Source organism: Ranitomeya imitator, chromosome 7 (assembly GCF_032444005.1).
Source record: "Ranitomeya imitator isolate aRanImi1 chromosome 7, aRanImi1.pri, whole genome shotgun sequence".
Classification (NCBI taxonomy): domain Eukaryota; kingdom Metazoa; phylum Chordata; class Amphibia; order Anura; family Dendrobatidae; genus Ranitomeya; species Ranitomeya imitator.
The window spans coordinates 71269116-71289816 of NC_091288.1; the positions used below are offsets into that span (position 1 = coordinate 71269116).

General features: G+C 42.2%; 1 long non-coding RNA gene across 2 annotated transcripts in view; it reads right to left on the bottom strand.

Moving 5' to 3' along the window:
- LOC138644722 (uncharacterized) overlaps nt 1-20381 on the bottom strand; it is a 66664-nt gene extending 46283 nt beyond the window's left edge. Inside the window, exons 1-2 of one of the 2 annotated variants that reach the window (XR_011314649.1) lie at nt 20238-20381; nt 18819-18969 (exon numbers count right to left, since the gene is read on the bottom strand). This is a non-coding gene — a long non-coding RNA (uncharacterized lncRNA). Of the gene's footprint in view, nt 1-18818; nt 18970-20214 lie in introns of both variants that reach the window. The other variant, XR_011314648.1, reaches the window with a different exon arrangement.
- Between the last annotated feature and the right edge of the window lie 320 nt (nt 20382-20701).

Sequence of the window (20701 nt, forward strand, 5' to 3'; positions counted from 1 at the left end):
ATAACAAAAAAAAAATGATTTTTTTCAGGAAGAATTTAGAAACCAAATAAAATAAAATGATTTTTTCAGGGAGAATTTAGAAAACAAATAAAACAAAAAATAGGCTTTCTATGGCCCACTGAGTGAGAGATGACGCACACAGGAGTCAGGAGTGGCACACCAGCCCAGAGGCCAATATTTATCTCCCACTGATTGATTTAGTGATTTTTTCAGGTAGATTTTGGAACCCAAATCAAGCAAAAAAAATAATAGGCTTTCTATGGCCCACAATTGGAGAGAGAGAGAGAGATGGCACACCCAGGAGTCAAGACTGGCACACAAGCAGAAAGGGCAATATTAATCTCCCACTGATTTGATTTTTTTTTTTTTTTCAGGGAGACTTTAGAAAAAAAAATAATAAAAAAAAATGATTTTTTCAGGAAGAATTTAGAAACCAAATAAAATAAAATGATTTTTTCAGGGAGAATTTAGAAAACAAATAAAACAAAAAATAGGCTTTCTATGGCCCACTGAGTGAGAGATGACGCACACAGGAGTCAGGAGTGGCACACAAGCCCAGAGGCCAATATTAATCTCCCACTTTTTTTTTTTTTTTTTTCAGGGAAAATTTATAAACCCAATAAAAAAAATAATAAATAGGCTTTCTATGGCCCACTATCTGAGAGAGAGAGAGATGGCATGCTTAGGACTGGCACACAAGCCCAAAGGCCAATATTTATCTCCCTTTTTTTTTTCAGGGAGAATTTATAAAACCAAATAGGCTTTCTATGGCCCACTATTTGTGAGAGAGATGGCACGCTCAGGACTGGCACACAAGCCCAGAGGCCAATATTAATCTCCCACTTTTTTTTTTTTTTTCAGGGAAAATTTATAAACCCAATAAAAAAAATAATAAATAGGCTTTCTATGGCCCACTATCTGAGAGAGAGAGATGGCACGCTTAGGACTGGCACACAAGCCCAAAGGCCAATATTAATCTCCCTTTTTTTTTCAGGGAGAATTTATAAAACCAAAAAAAATAAATAAATAGGCTTTCTATGGCCCACTATTTGTGAGAGAGATGGCACGCTTAGGACTGGCACACAAGCCCAAAGGCCAATATTAATCTCCCACTGTTTGATTTATTGATTTTTTCAGGTAGAATTTAGAACCCAAATAAAGCAAAAAAAAAAAAATAGGCTTTCTATGGCCCACTGAGTGAGTGATGATGCACACAGGAGTCAGGAGTGGCACACAAGCCCTGAGGCCAATATTTTTCTCCCACTGATTGATGTAGTGATTTTTTCAGGTAGATTTTGGAACCCAAATCAAGCAAAAAAATAAATAGGCTTTCTATGGCCCACACAGGAGTCAGGAGTGGCACACAAGCCCTGAGGCCAATATTTTTCTCCCACTGATTGATGTAGTGATTTTTTCAGGTAGATTTTAGAACCCAAATCAAGCAAAAAAATAAATAGGCTTTCTATGACCCACTGAGTGAGAGATGGCACAGACAGGGATGGCACTCTAGCAGAAATGCCAATCTTAATCTCCCACAAAAAAAAAAAAGGAACTGTCCTTCAATTACTATCTCCCTGCAGTAATCTCAGCCAGGTATGGCAGGCAGCAATAAGGAGTGGACTGATGCACAAATTAAATAAAAAGTGTGGACAAACAAACAAGATAGCTGTGCAGAAAGGAAGGAACAAGAGGATTTGTGCTTTGAAAAAAGCAGTTGGTTTGCACAGCGGCGTACACACAGCAATGCAGCTATCAGGGAGCCTTCTAGGGCAGCCCAATGAGCTACAGCGCTGAGGAAAAAAAAAAAAATGTAGCTTCCACTGTCCCTGCACACCGAAGGTGGTGTTGGGCAGTGGAAATCGCTACAGCACAAGCGGTTTGGTGGTTAATGGACCCTGCCTAACGCTATCCCTGCTTCTGACGAAGCGGCAGCAACCTGTCCCTAAGCTCAGATCAGCAGCAGTAACATGGCGGTCGGCGGGAACGCCCCTTTATAGCCCCTGTGACGCCGCAGACAGCAAGCCAATCACTGCAATGCCCTTCTCTAAGATGGTGGGGACCAGGACCTATGTCATCACGCTGCCCACACTCTGCGTTTACCTTCATTGGCTGAGAAATGGCGCTTTTCGCGTCATTGAAACGCGACTTTGGCGCGAAAGTCGCGTACCGCATGGCCGACCCCGCACAGGGGTCGGATCGGGTTTCATGAAACCCGACTTTGCCAAAAGTCGGCGACTTTTGAAAATGAACGATCCATTTCGCTCAACCCTAGCCTTCACTAAGGTGGGTATCTCAGTCTCAGTGCCCTCACGGGGAGCAGTACTTTTAGGGGAGCACGGCGCTGCAGCCTGCCCTCTCTTTGGCATGCTGCCCTCTCTCTGCTCTCCCGCTCTTTTCTGACCACACCCCTCCCTCTTCCCAGCAGTCAACTCGTCCCCTCTGTCCAGGGCAGAAAGTCTTCTCCCCAACAACCCAGCTGTCTGACCAAGTGGTTCCAGGCAAGGAGCAGGGAAAGCAACCTCCTTACACCTGCTCTAAAGAGAAATCACGAACCACAATGAAAGTGCACTGTTAGTGAAAATTGTAAGAAGACAATGCTGCGACCAGGGATTAGTCCAGTTTCTTAAACAGGGGTCACTGATGATGATTTAGTTAAAGGTGAGGAAAGCAGCTGTGGCAGTGACTCCTGATGATGTCCTGTGTGAATATCCCATTCCATCATATGTTAGGCTATGTTCACACTTTGCGGATTTTGCTGCGGATCCGCAGCGGATTTGACCGCTGCGGATCCGCAGCAGTTTCCCATGAGTTTACATTACAATGTAAACCTATGGGAAACAAAAAACGCTGTGCACATGCTGCAGAAAAATCCGCGCGGAAACGCTGCGGATTACATTCCGCAGCATGTCACTTCTTTTCTGCGGATTTTCACCTGCTCCAATAGAAAACTGCAGATGAAAATCCGCAGAAGAAAACGCAGTAAAAACCGCAATAAATCCGCAGTAAAAACCGCAACGGGTTTTCACTGCGGATTTTGGAATTCTGCTGCGGAAAAATCCGCAGTGGAATCCGCAAAGTGTGAACATAGCCTTAGAAATGGAAATGTGCCTGTAAAAATTGAATGCTAAATAGATGATTCATATGGGATCCAAATTTTTTTGCACACTCGTAGACTTCAATATGCTAGTATTATCCGAAATACAGAAGACAGGTGCGTGCTGTAATCTTTTTCACCCGGCTATTTGGTCTGTATTAATCTGTAATCTGAATAGCTCAATTATTATTATTATTATTTATTTATATAGCACCATTTATTCCATGGTGCTGTACATGAGAAAGGGGTTACATACAGGGTTATAGATATCTTTTACAGTAAACAGGTTTATAGTGACAGACTGGTACAGAGGGGAGAGGACCCTGTCCTTGCGGACTTACATTCTATGGGAATTTTGCATAACATTGCTCCTAGTGCTGTCTGTGTGAGGTCAGGTTTATTTTCTTTCACAGACAGCACTGGGACCGTAAATATAGTTGTGTAAACGTAGCCTGATAATACTTATTGCAATAAAGTTTATTGTAACTTGTATTAGCATAAATACATTGGAAGATTGGAAAAGCAGTTGTTTGCCCACCCCTGCTCCACATGGGGGGATGGGGTGATGAAAAATCTTTATTGCAACCTACAAGTGGATGTGATAAGCTACAGATCACAGAAGGAAGCTCTGTAGGGGGCTTAAGGGTATGTTCACACTATGCGGTTTTTACTGCGGAACCGCCGCGATTTTGCCGCTGCGGGTCCGCAGCTGTTTTCCATGCAGGGTACAGTACAATGTTACCCTATGGAAAACAAAAACCGCTGTGCCCACATTGCGGAAAAACCCGAAAAAAACCGCGCTGAATTGCTGCGGAAAAAAAGAAGGACCATGTCACTTCTTTGTGCAGAATCGCAGCGATTCTGCACCCATAGAAATGCATTGATCCGCTTACTTCCCGCATGAGGCTGTGCCCACCATGCGGGAAGTAAGCGGATAATGTGCGGGTTATACCCAGGGTGGAGGAGAGGAGACTCTCCTCCAGGCCCCGGGAACCATATTTGAGTAAAAAAAAAAAGAATTAAAATAAAAAAACTCATGATATACTCACCTCTGAAGTCTCAGCGCTGCACGCGGTCATCCGGTCACAGGTTTGCTATGCGACCAGGACCTGCGGTGACGTCGCTGTCACATGACCGTGACGTCACGAAGGTCCTGGTCGCACAGCATCTTTGGAACCGGACCGCCGCCTGCAGTGCCGAGGAGATCGGGACGTCAGAGGGTAAGTATATAATTATTTTATTATTTTTAACATTACTATTGATGCTGCATATTGCTGCATATGCAGCATCAATAGTAGGGGTAAAATCCCGCAGCGGAACCCGCAGGACAAACTGCGATAAATCTGCAGGGATAACCGCAGCGGGTTTGCCCTGCAGATTTATCAAATCCGCTGCGGGAGAACCCGCAGGGACCCGACGCAACATGTGAATGTGGCCTAACTCATACCTCATCTGCACAGCAGAATTTAACACAAGCTCAGTCCAAAGGGGGAGGGAAGGGTTAACCTTCACAGAAAGGTGAGGTGACAGCAGAGTACATGATGAGTAGAAGAGCACTTTGAGAAGCACATAAAATGTCCCATCTATAGGCTGCCTGTAGTGGAGGTGGGGGCGCTGAAACCAGGATTCACTAGGAATACAAGTGTATTATATCCTAGCAGCTTGAGCTGCCAGGAAAAGACTCAGTGAGGTGTGGCTGCTGATAATTACCCGCTCTACCTGAAAATAAACTGCAGTCTGAGCAGTTATCTGACATTTAGGGGGTTAGAGGTGAAAGGAGGCAGTGCTGGTGCAGTGACCTAATCAGCACAGCACACAAATAATGCCGCCTCCTAGGGGTTATCTCATACAATATGGTGCTCCACTAAAGGTACCTTACACTCACCGATATCGCTAGCGATCCGTGACGTTGCAGCGTCCTGGCTAGCGATATCGTTGAGTTTGACACGCAGCAGCGATCTGGATCCTGCTGTGCCGTCGTTGGTCGGAGCTAGAAGGCCAGCACTTTATTTCGTCGCTGGATCTCCCGCAGACATCGCTGAATCGGCGTGTGTGACGCCGATTCAGCGATGTCTTCACTGGTAACCAGGGTAAACATCGGGTTACTAAGCGCAGGGCCGCGCTTAGTAACCCGATGTTTACCCTGGTTACCAGCGTAAACGTAAAAAAAAAAAACACTACATACTTACCTTCCGCTGTCTGTCCTCCGGCGATGTGCTTCTCTGCACTGTGAGCGCCGGCCAGCCGGAAAGCAGAGCACAGCGGTGACGTCACCACTGTGCTTTCCGGCTGGTCACTCACTGTCAGTGCAGAGAAGCACATCGCCGGAGGACAGACAGCGGAAGGTAAGTATGTAGTGTTTTTTTTTTTTTTACGTTTACGCTGGTAACCAGGGTAAACATCGGGTTACTAAGCGCGGCCCTGCGCTTAGTAACCCGATGTTTACCCTGGTTACCAGGGGACCGGCATCGTTGGTCGCTGGAGAGCTGTCTGTGTGACAGCTCTCCAGTGACCAAACAGCGACACTGCAGCGATCGGGATCGTTGCCTGGATCGCTGCAGCGTCGCTAAATGTGAAGGTACCTTTAGCAGCTACTTTCCCATTATGAGTGCAATCTTTCCTCCTCCTGAACAGCTCCTGCAGAAGATTGAGCAGCTCTGCAAACAAGGAGCACAGCAGCCCTGCATCCACCAATGAAAAGATGGCGCTCCTGGTGGGCAGAGCTATGAGTCCCTTTCCTGCCTTCTGGCTATTGCCTGTCAGCGGGCCGGACAGAATCAGTCAGAGGGACGGATATGGTCCGCGGGACGCAGTTTGCCCAGGCCTGATTTAGTACTTATTTTAGTAAGTCGATTGGTGTGATGTTGCATCTATACGGCATGTTTCAATAATTTTCGTGGTTTTCGCATACAGTATTGTTTATGTGGTCGTTCATTTCTCACTCCAATAGAGCTTCCGTTTCAAATGACGAGAGAAAAAATGCTAACAACAAGTCTGATTAACGAAAGCTTTCCCACCAAAATTCTATCATGAAAGCTTTGAAAAGCTGCCAAGCCTCAATTGTGCGTCTTTTTGATGTCTTCACGCCATTTTCTCCTGGCTCCACGAAAATAGGCAGACCTGGGGCAGAACAGGGACATGGCGGGTGCAAGACACCAAATGTTGTCTAATTCATGACAAGGTATGGCGTTCCCTACTGCAGAAATCTTACTCCAGTACATGACTGTAATTAAATTTCTGACGTAGCACACAGAGGCGCACCCCAGTCGGCAAACACTCCAGCACGCCCTAGCATCACGATGGTGTTAACAATGCCAGTCTTGTGGAATCTCAATCAATGTTTCTACATTATTATGCAATTAATAATCAATAAGAAAAGAGCAGGTTTTCTTTCATCATTCAGTCTCTGGGCATGTCAGGGCAAGGCTAGACAGCGTAGCTGTGACGTAGTCATGACGCAGTTGATGTGGTCAAAAAATGCTTGCAGTTGACTACATGCAGCTTTTGAAGAAGCAGACATGCTTAGATAATAGAATAAATTGGAGTCCGGCTCAACAGGACTGGATTTCCTTTTGTTTTATTTTTCAAAAGAAAATATAGTGCATACAAAAGAAAAATTTACATGGTCATGAATCATGAGTAAGACTGCTTAATGCAATTTTTTTCTATTATTTTTGATCTGATGCCAGGTTGAGGCCGGTGTCTGAGCCCCAGGTGGATGAACATAGTGCAACTGGGTGAGCTGGAATCAAGTTTCTATATGCTTATATAATATTAAATCATAAACGTATGATCCAATAGTGTTACTATGACAGTAGCAAACCAAAATTGTTACTTTTACCCTGATACACAGGCTTTATTATCTTGCTAGCCTTCATGGGTATTTTCTGTTAGTAACATAGTAACATAGTTAGTAAGGCCAAAAAAATACATTTGTCCATCTAGTTCTGCCTATATTCCATCAGAATAAATCCCTAGATCTACGTCCTTCTAAAGAACCTAATATCTGTAAGATACAATATTGTTACACTCCAGGAAGACATCCAGGCCTCTCTTGAACTCTTTGACTGAGTTCGCCATCACCATCTCCTCAGGCAAGCAATTCCAGATTCTCACTGCCCTAACAGTAAAGAATCCTCTTCTATGTTGGTGGAAAAACCTTCTCTTCTCCAGACTCAGAGAATGTCCCCTTGTAACCGTCACCTTCCTTGGTATAAACAGATCCTTGGAGAGATATTTGTATTGTCCCCTTATATACTTGTACATGGTTATTAGATCGCCCCTCAGTCGTCTTTTTTCTAGAATAAATGATCCTAATTTTGCTAATCTCTCTGGGTATTGTAGTTCCCCCATCCCCTTTAGTAATTTTGTTGCCCTCCTTTGTACTCTCTCTAGTGCCATTATATCCTTCCTGAGCACCGGTGCCCAAAACTGGACACAGTACTCCATGTGCGGTCTAACTAGGGATTTGTACAGAGGCAGTATAATGCTCTCATAATGTGTATCCTGACCTCTTTAATGCATCCTGTTTACCTTGGCAGCTGCTGCCTGGCACTGGCTGCTCCAGGTAAGTTTATCATTAACTAGGACACCAAAGTCCTTCTCCCTGTCAGATTTACTCAGTGGTCTCCCGTTCAGTGTGTAATGGTGATATTGATTCCTTCTTCCCATGTGTATAACATTACATTTATCATTGTTAAACCTCATCTGCCACCTTTCAGCCCAAGTTTCCAACTTATCCAGATCCATCTGAAGCAGAATACTATCTTCTCTTGTATTGACTGCTTTACATAGTTTTGTATCATCTGCAAATATCAACATTTTACTGTGTAAACCTTCTGCCAGATCGTTAACAAATATGCTGAAGAGAATATGTCCCAACACCAACCTCTGCGGTACCCTACTGGTCACAGTGACCTAGTTAGAGAATATACCATTTATAATCACTCTCTGCTTTCCATCACTAAGCCAGTTACTAACCCATTTACACACATTTTCCCCTAGACCCAGCATTCTCATTTTGTGTACCAACCTCTTGTGTGGCACGGTATCAAACGCTTTGGAAAAATCAAGATATACCACGTCCAATGACTCACCTTGGTCCAGTCTATAGCTTACCCCTTCATAAAAACTGATTAGATTAGTTTGAGAGGAGCGATTCCTCATAAACCCATCCTCATATGGAGTTAAACAGTTATTCTCATTGTGATAATCCAGAATAACATCCCTCAGAAACCCTTCACATATTTTACCAACAATAGAGGTTAGATTTACTGGCTTATAATTTCCAGGTTCACTTTTAGAGCCCTTTTTGAATATTGGTACCATATTTGCTATGTGCCAGTCTTGTGGAACAGACCCCGTCACTATAGAGTCCCTACATTTTTAGAAATAATGGCGTGTCTATTACATTACTTAGTTCTCTTAGTACTCGTGGGTATATTTAGGCTTTCCCCTACATTGTGAGGCAGCGTTGCTTTTGCTTTTAATCTTTTTGTTATCATTTATATTCCCTTAATAGTTTTATGCTCTAAGTGTTTATCTTGCTTGCCTTCCTTCACAAGTGTGAATAGGTATGGTTGGCTACTTTTGATTTGCTACATGCTTAGATAATGTGAACTTTTACTCCATGACCCAAGTTTAATAAGGTCACTTTAATCAAAATTGAGCATGTGTGTTTGTGTGTGTGTGTGTGTGTGTCGGGCTGCACCAGGAATTACAGGGCCCAATACTGTCAAAATTTTCGGGGTCCTGTTGAGACTTCACCTCCACTGCTCATACCTTCCATAGTCCCACTGTCCACTCTTCGAAAAACTTAACTTCTGCACCACGTCTTCACTAATCACACATTAACAGTTCTCATCGAACACCAGATTAAATGCACAGCCAAAATACATGGGAGAAATACCGCCAAACCATGACCAGACCACATATTACCACCACATAGTGACCAATATTACAATACTGATCATTAATTAAAAAAACACAATATTAATATTTCCATAGATGTCATTATACACAGGAGCTCTGTACATAGCATACAGTGTAAAGTGTCAGTGTACAGGTAATACAGTGATCACCAGTGACATTATACACAAGAGCTCTGTGTATAATGTACAGGTAATACAGTGATCACCAGTGGCATTATACACAAGAGCTCTGTGTATAGTGTACAGGTAATGCAGGGATCACCAGTGACATTATACACAGGAGCTCTGTATATAGTGTATAGTGTACAGGTAATACAGTAATCACCAGTGACATTGTACACAGGAGCTCTGTATATAGTGTCAGTGTATAGGTAATACAGTAATCACCGGGGACATTATACACGGGAGCTCTGTACATATCGTCAGGATACAGGTAATACAGCGATCACTGGTGACAATATACACAGGACCTCTGTATAGAGTGTACAATATATAGTGTCAGTGTACAGGTAACACATTGACTAACCAGTGACATCTCTAGTTGGCAACCTAAATATATAAATATGTCTAAAAAAGATATGGTTTCTGCATATATATATATATATATATATATATATATATATATATATATATATATATATATATATATATATTACCAAAGAATGTACTTCAACTACCACTGGCAGGACCAAGAATCAAATTTTTCCTTAATTGTGGCAGAACCTTCATCATATGTGTAATAACATGAGAAACATGTAGGTTGCAATATGTGGGAGGCATTACACATCCACTTAGAAGGTGAATAGCCGAAAATATTTATGATGCACAGAATAAGAAAACACACAGTCTCTCAGGTACAGTTGTGGCCAAAAGTATTGACTCCCCTGCAATTCTGTCAGATAATACTCAGTTTCTTCCTGAAAATGATTGCAAACACAAATTCTTTGTTGTTATTATTATCTTCATTTAATTTGTCTTAAATGAAAAAACACAAAAAGATTGGCCTAAGGCCAAATTGGATGTAATTCCACACCAAACATAAAAAAGGGGGTGGACAAAAGTATAGGCACTGTTCGAAAAATCATGTGATGCTTCTCTAATTTGTGTAATTAACAGCACCTGTAACTTACCTGTGGCACCTAACAGGTGTTGGCAATAACTAAATCACACTTGCAGCCAGTTGACATGGATTAAAGTTGACTCAACCTCTGTCCTGTGTCCTTGTGTGTACCACATTGAGCATGGAGAAAAGAAAGAAGACCAAAGAACTGTCTGAGGACTTGAGAAACCAAATTGTGAGGAAGCATGAGCAATCTCAAGGCTACAAGTTCATCTCCAAAGACCTGAATGTTCCTGTGTCTAGCGTGCGCAGTGTCATCAAGAAATTTAAAGCCCATGCACTGTGGCTAACTTCCCTAGATGTGGACGGAAAATAAAAATTGACAAGAGATTTCAACACAAGATTGTGCTGATGTTGGATAAAGAACCTCGACTAGCATCCAAACAAGTTCAAGCTGCCCTGCAGTACGAGGGTACATCAGTGTCAACCCGTACTATCCGTCGGCATCTGAATGAAAAGGGACTGTATGGTAGAAGACCCTGGAAGACCCCACTTCTTACCCTGAGACATAAAAAATCCAGGCTGGAGTTTGCCAAAACTCACCTGAAAAAGCCTAAAACGTTTTGGAAGAATGTTCTCTGGTCGGATGAGACAAAAGTAGAGCTTTTTGGGCAAAGGCATCAACATAGAGTTTACAGGAGAAAAAAAAGAGGCATTCAAAGAAAAGAACACGGTCCCTACAGTCAAACATGGCGGAGGTTCTCTGATGTTTTGGGGTTGCTTTGCTGCCTCTGGCACTGGACTGCTTGACCGTGTGCATGGCATTATGAAGTCTGAAGACTACCAACAAATTTTGCAGCATAATGTAGGGCCCAGTGTGAGAAAGCTGGGTCTCCCTCAGTGGTCATGTGTCTTCCAGCAGGACAATGACTCAAAACACACTTCAAAAAGCACTAGAAAATGGTTTGAGAGAAAGCACTGGAGACTTCTAAGGTGGCCAGCAATGAGCCCAGACCTGAATCCCATAGAACACCTGCGGAGAGATCTAAAAATGGCAGTTTGGAGAAGGCACCCTTCAAATATCAGGGACCTGGAGCAGTTTGCCAAAGAAGAATGGTCTAAAATTCCAGCAGAGCATTGTAATAAACTCATTGATGGTTACCGGAAGCGGTTGATCGCAGTTATTTTGGCTAAAGGTTGTGCAACCAAGTATTAGGCTGAGGGTGCCAATACTTTTGTCTGGCCCATTTTTGGAGTTTTGTGGGAAATGATCAATGTTTTGCTTTTTGCTTCATTCTCTTCTGTGTTTTTTTATTTAAGACAAAATAAATGAAGATAATAATACCAAAGAATTTGCGATTGCAATCATTTTCAGGAAGAAACTGAGTATTATCTGACAGAATTGCAGGGGTGTCAATACTTTTGGCCAGAACTGTACATCACAACGTTTCCTAAACACCCACAAAAGTAATGTTGATTCTTTAAGGCTTAATGCTTTCGAAAAAATGTCCTCACCTAAAAGGGGAGGAGATCGATTGCGAACCCTTCACAATTGTGAAGCATTTTGTTTATTTATATTGGACACAAGAACTCCAACTGCTATGAATATTAACCCCTTAGCGACCGCCGATACGCCTTTTAACGGCGGCCGCTAAGGGTACTTAAACCACAGCGCCGTTAATTAACGGCGCTGTGGAAAAAGTCCATAGCGCCCCCCAGAGGCCGATTTTCTCCAGGGTCTCGGCTGCCGAGGGTAGCCGAGACCCCAGAGAACATGATTCGGGGGGTTTTTAACCCACCCCGCATTTGCGATCGCCGGTAATTAACCGTTTACCGGCGATCGCAAAAAAAAAAAAAAAAAAAAAAAAGCGATCTCTTTTTAATTTCTCTGTCCTCCGATGTGATCGCACATCGGAGGACAGAGAAAAGGGGTCCCAGGAGGCCCCCCAATACTCACCTAGCTCCCCCGATGCTCCTCGTGTCTCCCGGTGGGCGTCGCCATCTTCAAAATGGCTGGCGCATGCGCAGTGCGCCCGCCGGCCGGCACCGGGAGAATCTTTGGGGTCTCGGCTGCCGGAGGTAGCCGAGACCCCAAAGAGCATGATCGGGGTCGGTATTACCGACCCCTGTTTTGCGATCGCCGGTAATTAACTGTTTACCGGCGACCGCAAAAAAAAAAAAAAGTAAAGTGTAATTCTCTGTCCTCTGATGTCAGAGGACAGAGAAATAGGGGGATTCGGGGACCCTAGCATACTCACCTAGGTCCCTGGATCCTCTTGCTGCTCCTCCTGGCCGCCGGCAGAAGAACATGGCGGACGCATGCCCAGTGCGCCCGCCATCTGTCTCCATCTGCCGGCCGGCAGGAGAACAGCAGTTGGGGCTAAAATTAGGGGTAGGGGTAGGGTTAGGGGTAGGGTTAGGGGTAGGGTTAGGGGTAGGGGTAGGGTTAGGGGTAGGGGTAGGGTTAGGGTTAGGGGTAGGGTTGGGGCTAAAGTTAGGGTTAGAGCTGGGATTAGGGTTAGGGTTTGGATTAGGGTTGGTATTAGGGTTAGGGTTAGGGTTACGCTTGGGATTAGGGTTAGGTTTGGGATTAGGGTTAAGGTTAGGGTTGTGATTAGGGGTGTATTGGGATTAGGGTTAGGTTTGAGGTTAGGGTTGAGATTAGGATTAAGGGTGTGTTGGATTTAGGGTTTTGATTAGGGTTATGGTTAGGGTTGACATTAGGGTTGTTTTGGGGTAAGGGTTGTGATTATGGTTAGGGTTAGTGATTAGGATTATGGATCAGGTTGGGATTAGGGTTAGGGGTGTGTTGGGGTTAGGGTTGGAGCTAGAATTGGGGGGTTTCCACTGTTTAGGTACATCAGGGGGTCTCCAAACACGACAGCCAATTTTGCGCTCAAAAAGTCAAATGGTGCTCCCTCCCTTCTGAGCTCTGCCGTGCGCCCAAACAGTGGGTTACCCCCACATATGGGGCATCAGCGTACTCGGGATAAATTGGACAACAACTTCTGGGGTCCAATTTCTTTTGTTAGCCTTGTGAAAATACAAACTTGGGGGCTACAAAATCTTTTTTGTGAAAAAAAAAATATTTTTTATTTTCACGACTCTGCATTCTAAACTTCTGTGAAGCACTTGGGCATTCAAAGTTCTCACCACACATCTAGATAAGTTCCTTGGGGGGTCTAGTTTCCAAAATGGGGTCACTTGTGGGGGGTTACTACAGTTTAGGTACATCAGGGGCTCTGCAATCGCAACATAATGCCCACAGACCATTCTATCAAAGTCTGCATTCCAAAAAGGCGCTCCTTCCCTTCCGAGCTCTGCCGTGCGCCCAAACAGTGGTTTACCCCCACATATGGCGCATCAGCGTACTTGGGATAAATTGGACAACAACTATTGCAGTCCAATTTCTCCTGTTACCCTTGTGAAAATAAAAACTTGGGGGCTACAATATCTTTTTTGTGGAAAAAATTTTTTTTTTATTTTCACGACTCTGCATTCTAAACTTCTGTGAAGCACTTGGGCATTCAAAGTTCTCACACACATCTAGATAAGTTCCTTTGGGGGTCTAGTTTCCAAAATAGGGTCACTTGTGGAGGGTTTCTACTGGTTAGGTACATCAGGGGCTCTGCAAACGCAACATAATACCCGCAGACCATTCTATCAAAGTCTGCATTCCAAAACGGCGCTCCTTCCTTCCGAGCTCTGCCGTGCGCCCAAACAGTGGTTTACCCCCACATATGGGGTACCAGCATACTCAGGACAAATTGGACAACAACTTTTGGGGTCCAATTTCTCTTGTTACCCTTGTGAAAATAAAAACTTGGGGGCTAAAAAATCTTTTTTGTGGAAAAAAATTTTTTTTTTATTTTCACGGCTCTGCATTATAAACTTCTGTGAAGCACTTGGGCATTCAAGGTTCTCACCACACATCTAGATAAGTTCCATGGGGGGTCTAGTTTCCAAAATGGGGTCACTTCTGGGGGATTTCTACTGTTTAGGCACATCAGGGGCTCTCCAAACGCGACATGGTGTCCGATCTCAATTCCAGCCAATTCTACATTGAAAAAGTAAAACGGCACTCTTTCTCTTCCAAGCTCTGCGGTGCACCCAAACAGTGGTTTACCCCCACATATTGGGTATCGACGCACTCAGGAGAAATTGCACAACAACTTTAGTGGTCTAATTTCTCCTGTTACCCTTGTGAAAATAAAAATTTGTGGGCAAAAAGATCATTTTTGTGTAAACAAAAGCGATTTTTTATTTTCACGGCTCTACGTTATAAACTTCTGTGAAGCACTTGGGGGTTCAAAGTGCTCACCACACATCTAGATAAGTTCCTTAAGGGGTCTAGTTTCCAAAATGGTGTCACTTGTGGGGGGTTTCCACTGTTTAGGCACATCAGGGGCTCTCTAAACGTGACATGGCGTCCGATCTCAATTCCAGGCAATTCTGCATTGAAAAAGTCAAACGGCGCTCCTTCACTTCTAAGTTCTGCGGTGCGCCCTAACAGTGGTTTACCCCCACATATGGGGTATTGGCGTATTCAGGAGAAATTGCATAACAAAATGTATGGTTACATTTCTGTTTTTACACTTGTGAAAATAAAAAAAATGGTTCTGAATTAAGATGTTTGCAAAAAAAAGTTAAATGTTCATTTTTTCCTTCCACATTGTTTCAGTTCCTGTGAAGCACGTAAAGGGTTAATAAACTTCTTGAATGTGGTTTTGAGAACCTTGAGGGGTGTAGTTTTTAGAATGGTGTCACACTTCATTATTTTCTATCATATAGACCCCTCAAAATGACTTCAAATGTGATGTGGTCCCTAAAAAAAAATGGTGTTGTAAAAATGAGAAATTGCTGGTCAACTTTTAACCCTTATAACTCCCTAACAAAAAAAAATTTTGTTTCCAAAATTGTGCTGATGTAAAGTAGACATGTGGGAAATGTTATTTATTAACTATTTTTCGTGACATATCTCTCTGATTTAAGGGCATAAAAATACAAAGTTTGAAAATTGCAAAATTTTAAAAATTTTCGCCATATTTCCGTTTTTTTCATAAATAATCGCAAGTAATATCGAAGAAATGTTACCACTAACATGAAGTACAATATGTCACGAAAAAACAATCTCAGAATCAGCGGGATCCGTTGAAGCGTTCCAGAGTTATAACCTCATAAAGTAACAGTGGTCAGAATTGCAAAAATTGGCCTGTTCATTAAGTACCAAATTGGCTCTGTCACTAAGGGGTTAAATCAGATCTAATGCATATCTGTTAATTCTCTTTGCTACTTTTCAAGGCTTGTTTTTGTTTGTTTTTATGTTAAAACCTTGATAAAATTACCACATTGATGTCACGTCCCTGTTCGGCATTATAAAACTTAGTCTAAACAATACGGGATCATGCTATCAGAAGAACATGTTTGTTCAGTCTAGATCCCAGGAAAATTTCCATTTTAATTTTAATATGATTTAATAAATAGCTGTTTTTATCTTTTTTGGATGTGTTGCTGGAATTTGTCTACTACATGGATTTTACAATAATAGAAACTGAAACCACGGAGTAAATGTCCAGAAAAAATAATGTATAAAAAATGGTTTCAGTTTATATTATATATTTGAGTTGATATTATTAGGTGTTATGTTTTCTGCTCTGATTATGTTTCCTATATGGATTTTACACCAGTATTTGTAAGCCAAAATCAGGAGTGGGTGAAAAATACAGAAGTGATGACGTGTTTCTATTATACTTTTCCTCTGACTGTTCCACTCAAGGTTTCTGCTCACAAAGGCCGGCTTCACACTTGCGAGTTTTACGGACGTAAGAGCGCAGAAACTACGTCCGTAAAACTCGCAAAAAATACGGCACAATTATTCTCTATGCCTCTGCTCCTATCTGCCGTATTTTACTGATCAGTATTATACGGCTTTCTACGGCCGTAGAAAATCGCAGCATGCTGCGTTTGTCACCGTACTGCGCAAGAAATACGCCAATGAAAGTCTATGGAAGCGTGAAAAATACGGATTACACACGGACAAGCAGTGTGACTTGCGAGAAATACGCAGCGCTGTTAGAGAGAAAAGCCGGCAATTCAGTGCGGTGTACAGTAAAATCACACTGACAGCTTACAGTAGAATAGGTAGAATAAATGTGGACACATAGAATAGGTATATATATATATATATATATATATATATATATATATATATGTCAGTAGACACATATATGTATATATATTACTATTTATTCCAGCGCTATACAGCTTGAAAGCCGGTAATTCAATTACCGGCTTTTTCTTTCTCCTTCCTAAAACCCGACATGATTTGAGACATGGTTTACATACAGTAAACCATGTCTTCTCTCCATTTTTTTTGCAGATTCCACACTACTAATGTCAGTAGAGTGTATCTGCAAAATTTGGCCGTTCTAGCTCTTAAAATAAAGGGTTAAATGGCGGAAAAAATTGGCGTGGGCTCCCGCGCAATTTTCTCCGCCAGAGTAGTAAAGCCAGTGACTGAGGGCAGATATTAATAGCCTGGAGAGGGTCCATGGTTATTGGCCCCCCCCTGGCTAAAAATATCTGCCCCCAGCCACCCCAGAAAAGGCACATCTGGAAGATGCGCCTATTCTGGCACTTGGCCACTCTCTTCCCATTCCCGTGTAGCGGTGGGATATGGGGTAATGAAGGGTTAATGCCACCTTGCTATTGTAAGGTGACATTAAGCCAGATTAATAATGGAGAGGCGTCAATTATGACACCTATCCATTATTAATCCAATTGTAGTAAAGGGTTAAATAAAACACAAACACATTATTTAAAATTATTTTAATGAAATAAAAACAATGGTTGTTGGAGTATTTTATTCTACGCCCAATCCAGTCACTGAAGACCCTCGTTCTGTGAAAGAAAAAACATAATAAACCAACAATATACTTACCCTCCGCAGATCTGTAACGTCCAACGATGTAAAGCTCCCAGGCTTTCTAGGTAAGTTCCCACGATCTATGAACATCCAGCAGAGGGCGCCTCACCGCAAATGAAGCTAAATATAGCTCATTGATCTATTTTTAGCCTCATTCCCCGGGGTTTTGCAGCGAGGAGCAGCCTGCATTAGCGGAACTCCTTGCTGCAAAATGTTTTAACCCCTTCAGAAGGATTTACATCGTTGGACGTTACAGATCTGCGGAGGGTAAGTATATTGTTGGTTTATTATGTTTTTTCTTTCACAGAACGAGGGTCTTCAGTGACTGGATTGGGCGTAGAATAAAATACTCCAACAACCATTGTTTTTATTTCATTAAAATAATTTTAAATAATGTGTTTGTGTTTTATTTAACCCTTTACTACAATTGGATTAATAATGGATAGGTGTCATAATTGACGCCTCTCCATTATTAATCTGGCTTAATGTCACCTTACAATAGCAAGGTGGCATTAACCCTTCATTACCCCATATCCCACCGCTACACGGGAATGGGAAGAGAGTGGCCAAGTGCCAGAATAGGCGCATCTTCCAGATGTGCCTTTTCTGGGGTGGCTGGGGGCAGATGTTTTTAGCCAGGGGGGGGCCAATAACCATGGACCCTCTCCAGGCTATTAATATCTGCCCTCAGTCACTGGCTTTACTACTCTGGTGGAGAAAATTGCGCGGGAGCCCACGCCAATTTTTTCCGCCATTTAACCCTTTATTTTAAGAGCTAGAACGGCCAAATTTTGCAGATACACTCTACTGACATTAGTAGTGTGGAATCTGCAAAAAAAATGGAGAGAAGACATGGTTTACTGTATGTAAACCATGTCTCAAATCATGTCGGGTTTTAGGAAGGAGAAAGAAAAAGCCGGTAATTGAATTACCGGCTTTCAAGCTGTATAGCGCTGGAATAAATATTAATATATATACATATATGTGTCTCACTGACATATATATATATATATATATATATACATATATATATATATATAGACAGTATATATATATATTTTTTTTTCTTTTTGGGACACATGGATCATTTCTATAGCGGTATGTTGGTTTTGCTAGCCTGCGAGAAAACCACGCAGTATGGATGCCATACGGATTACATACGGAGGATGCCATGCGCAAAAAACGCTGACACACCCTGCCTACGGAGGAGCTACGGACCACTTTTTCGGGACATTTCAGCGTATTACGGCCGTAATATACGGACCGTATTTTCATACGCTGAGTGTGAAGCCGGCCAAATACTGATGTAAAATACTGACCAAATACTGAACATGTGACCGTGGCATTATTCTGTATATGGGGTGGTGGATAACTTTCTGATCACTGGAACCAGGGCTCTGGAGAGTCAATGTGAATGGAGATATAGCTGATCATGTGCCCATCCACTCCATTCACATGGGCTCTTCAGAGTCCCAGTCCTCAGGATTGATGGTGGTCCCAATGGCCGCAGTGATCTGGAACTTATCCTCTATCCCAGTCCTAACCTCTAGCTCACAAATTGCAACTATTATTCATGTTAAAAATTGGTTGCAGGATAAAGTTTTTTTGTTCCATGCCTTTTACATGACAGCCTTGATCTATATAGAATATGCAACTTTTTTGTGACATTTCCATAGAAATTGTACAACACACAAATGTTGCACATAGCAATAATGCAGATTTGAGATTTTTTTTCTACATTTACATAAAAATAAGTTATAGTTAAATAAAAGAAAAAAGTAATAAAATAAAGTAAATACAAACACTAACATAATGTTGTCATTTATCTGGAGGAAGCAGACTTCTGAGCTTTTTGTTTCTGATAAGACTACTTGCAGCTTGTGGACTTCGCCTTCTTCAGACTCGCACTGTGCAGTTGCTCCAGAGAACGGAGGTTCTAATATTCATATTCATATTCCCACTGCCAGAAAGCGGAAAGGAAAATACAATTATAAGCATTACCAAAAAAGTACATTTTCCAGCAAAGTACAGAATGCCTCATTAGAGTACGGAGGTCCATGTAACAGAAGATGAAAAAGGACTTTGTCATCACACAATGATTTCTTGATTTATTGTTTAAATATAGATTTTACGTCGAATGTACACTACGTGAAAAAAAGTAATAGATCACATGTCTTAATCAATGAATTTCAGTTTTTCTTTCAGTCCCACTGATACTTATGTATAAAATACACACCCTTGCCATGCAGTCAGCCTTAATTTACACTTGTGCAACAATGTATCGTTCTACAGAGCTAATGGATATCAGCATGATCCTGTACGAAGATGTCGCCATTGTACCAAGTCAGTTCCTTAAATTTATTTTCTACTAATTATACCTTAACTGTAATAAAATTGAAAAATGAGAGCTCTTAGGAGCTGTAAGCACGTAAAGTTACAGAACAGGTTCAGTTAGTACTGAGTTACACAATGCAGAAAGGTTCTTGAGAACCCAACAGCTGCAGGGGATAAACTTTCTCTCGCATTAATATCAGCACAAAACCTGTGCGCTTGGAGATTCGCGGAATGGATTTCTAGACTAAGGAAACAGATATATAAAAACTTCCCGTTTCCTTCCTAAAGCGAGATACTTTCATCTTTGAGTTTGGTCCTGGACTGAACAAGAGAGAGCCCTTCATTCCGAACAGAAAAGTTAAATCCATGGGGTAAGTGAGCCTTTAACGCGCAATTACTTTCTCTCCAGGAAAGGAGGCTTTTTTTGGTCAGTGTTGGGAAACTAATTTCTCCAAACCAAGGCAGAACACGGATCGAAGACTTAAAATGCAAGACCTGATATAATTAGAACAATGACAGTGGGCAATAAAAGATACAGCTAAAATTTAAAAAATGTCAGGTTTGCCCAAAAGACAATGTATTGATGCTGAGAGATGGAAAGGGTTTAACCGTGATCACAGCAGATAGAGAAACATGACTATGGTGCACAGATTGCAGCATGGACAAGAACCTCTGAGAAACATGATCCCCTTATTAAAAGCAGTGACTAAGATGATGGAGTAAAACTCAGAGGAAGAAGAAATAGAGAAAGACAACCAGTGGCAGGTGATCGGAGATCTCTCCACAGTCAGGCAGCTTCAACAAGTAACAAGTCTTAACATTTCCAATGCTGCACAGAATATAAATGCTACACATGGTGCCCCCACAATACCGTATACATTTGACTCCTCTGACCAATTGACTCCTGTATGGACTTCACAAGTCACGCTGTGGCCTCCAGAGCAGGCATTCTCATATGCACCAACTAGTCCGCTTGACACCCCACTGGATTATACGGTAACAAATTATAATCCTGGATTACCATCCAGAGGATCTGAATGTTTCTCTACTAAAGGAAGAAGGAGGGAAGGAGGAGGGAGTGCAGCCAAAGTTCACACACACATAGTTTAACCCCTAATGATCTTCCTGTACTCAAACTAAAAACATCCTCAACTCCTTAATGGCGCACAGATCCTCATAGGCTTTCTGCAATTAATTTGAAGAAACAATGGAATGTGTGGGAAATAAAGTCTTCAGGAATGGAGTCAAATGCAAGTGAAGCAGGCAGTGATTCAGGGGTGGATATAGTAATAGAGAGATAGTGATACCAAAGAACAAACGGAGTAGCCATAAACCACAGAGAAAAGGGTAAAAGACAA